Raw genomic sequence first — 2,500 nt, forward strand, 5'->3', positions numbered from 1 at the left:
AGTCTCGATTTAGGGGGACGAAGGCCCTCGGCAGCGGCCGCCGCCGGGCTGCGGGGAACGACTCCCCGGGCCCGGGGCCGCGCGCGCGCGGGCCTGCGAGGCGCCCCAGCCGCGCCGCTGCGACCGCCGCCCCGCCGCGAGGCGAGGGGCGGCGGCACAGACGGGCGATTGATCGTCAAGCGACGCTCAGACAGGCGTAGCCCCGGGAGGAACCCGGGGCCGCAAGTGCGTTCGAAGTGTCGATGATCAATGTGTCCTGCAATTCACATTAATTCTCGCAGCTAGCTGCGTTCTTCATCGACGCACGAGCCGAGTGATCCACCGCTAAGAGTTGTCTGGCTTTCGGCACCGCCCCGCACGCGCGGGGGGGCCAGGACCGCTTCGCCACAGGCGAGCGGCCCCTCCGGAGGATGGCCCACCGCCCGCCCGCCCACCCCCCTCCGCACGCGCGGAGGGGGCACGGCGCAGCACGACGGAGAAGCCGCGCCTCTGCTGACCGTACGAGCACACACAGAGAAAGGGGGGGGGAAAGGAACGGAAAACTCCGAGCGGCGAGGCTGGGGAGCCCGCGCTCCCGACCGGCCTGGGAAATGCCTTGCTCGCATCGGAGGCGGCCCAGGCGCACGGGCTCGGCCCGGCCTCTGGGCAGAGGCAGCGATGCACCCGACCGTGCGCGGCCTGCCCACCACGCTCCGGACGACACGGCTGCTGCTGCTGCGGGGCAGCAGCGGGGAGCCCCACCGGCCCCGCGCACGCCTCCGTGCCGGCTGCGCCGCGCTACGACAGCCAGCTCCCCCGGGCTCGTCCCGACGGCAACTCCGCGGCCACGCCAGCGGCTCCAAGAGGCGGCAACCGCCAGAGCCGGCGACGCACCGCCCGCGGCCTGCCGGACGGCACCCGCTGCCGCACCAGAGCGGCTGCCCTCCCGGAACCACCGCCACCGCTTCTCGCCTCGGCCCCTTCCACGGGCACGCCCCAGGTGGAAGGCGGACGGCGCTAAGCCGGGGACAGCGCCCGCTCTCCCCGTTTCCACGCGGAGACCGCGCGTGGGGTGCCCCCGCCCGCCCCCGCCCACCTGCCCGGCGCGGCCGGGAAGCGCGACGGGGAAGCGGCGGGCAGGGCCCGGGACGGGACAGCCGCGGCCGGCACCGGGCGCCCTCCGGCCGACCGACAGGCCGAGCGGCGCCGCCGCCGCTCAGCCGGGGTGCCGCCCTTGCCAGCAGCCAGTGGCGGGAGACCGCCGAGCGCTCGCCAGGGCGAGGGGGGGAACGGAGCGCAGCGCGGCGCAGCGCTGCGACGGAGTCGCGGCGGCCCGGCAGCCGCCCAGCGAGCCCCCACCGCGGGGACCCGCCACCCCGGGCAGTGAGCCCGCGCTCACGCCGGGGCCGCCCGTTTCGAGGCAGGCAGGCCGGCTACGGCCGACCGCACCGCGGTCTCCACCGAGACCGGACCGCGGAGAGGAGGGGGCAGCGGGACCCCTCCCCGGCACGGCTGCCCGCGGGATGAGCACGGGCGGCAGCCCACCAGGGCCTTCGTGGGAGGAACTCCCGGCCCCTTTAAGGCACCGCCGCCCGGCCGCCCCCCCGGGTCGCATCGAGCCGCCCGCGTCTTTAAACCTCCGCCCGGCTCCACGGCCTTCGACCCCCGGGCTCGCCGAGGGAGGGCCGCGGAGGCGCGGACGCTAGGTACCTGGCCCTGGGGTGAGGGAAACGACCTGAAGGCCCCGCGGGGGTGCCTCCCCCGCTGCCGCCCTCGGGGGAGCGTCCGCCCGCGGGGGCGCGCCCGACATCCACCGCCACCACCACGTCCTCCTTCCCGGGGCCCGGGGTTTCCCTCAGTAGCCCGGCGCTGCGCCCGGGAGGAGAGCCGTGGCTCGGGCCGCCCGCTGGCGCGGGACACAGCCCGGCGGGGGCCTCGCCCACCAGAGGAGGCGGCGGCGGCGGAGCGCCCCCCCCGCCCCGGCTCCCTCGTGGGGAGAGGTGCGGGGGGGGAACGGCCGCCGCCGCCCCACCCGGCGCCACGCACCCGCCCGGAATGCCCGGAGGCCTTTCCCCTGCGCGGCCGGCCGGGCTGCTTCGCAGCAGCCCGACAAGGTGCGGGCAGGGCCGCGGGAGACGCCTCCCGCGACCCCGGAGGACCCTCTCCTCTCGCGCCGCTCGCGCCCTGCTGCCCCGTCCTCACCGCCGCTCGCCGCTTCTTCCTCCTTGCCCGAGCGGGCTCGGCCGGCGGGGCTCGTCACACCCCGCGCCGGCGTCCCCCCTTCCCGCGCACTGCCGCCCGCGCTCTGACCGGGGGCGCCCCTCTTGGCCCCGAGGGCCGCGCCCCAAAACCTCCCCGGCAGCGGACCGCCGTCGGGCGAGGCGGGGCCGGTCCCCGGAGAAGGGCGCCGGCCGGCGGCGGGCGCCAGCGGAGGCGAGAAGCGGGGTGACGGCGGGGACGCGGCGGCCCCAGCCGTCCGGGCAACGCGCGCGCGCGCGTAGGAGAGAAGCGACGGAGTCGG

The 2,500-nt window shown here is 78.0% G+C and overlaps 1 non-coding gene across 1 annotated transcript; it reads right to left on the bottom strand.

The window, feature by feature from the left end:
* Nucleotides 1-180: 180 nt before the first annotated feature.
* Nucleotides 181-333, bottom strand: LOC142027892 (5.8S ribosomal RNA). The gene has a single exon (XR_012649317.1). It is a non-coding gene; the product is annotated as a 5.8S ribosomal RNA (ribosomal RNA).
* Nucleotides 334-2,500: the final 2,167 nt, after the last annotated feature.

This window comes from Buteo buteo, unplaced genomic scaffold (assembly GCF_964188355.1).
Source record: "Buteo buteo unplaced genomic scaffold, bButBut1.hap1.1 HAP1_SCAFFOLD_83, whole genome shotgun sequence".
In the NCBI taxonomy this organism is placed as follows: Eukaryota; Metazoa; Chordata; class Aves; order Accipitriformes; family Accipitridae; genus Buteo; species Buteo buteo.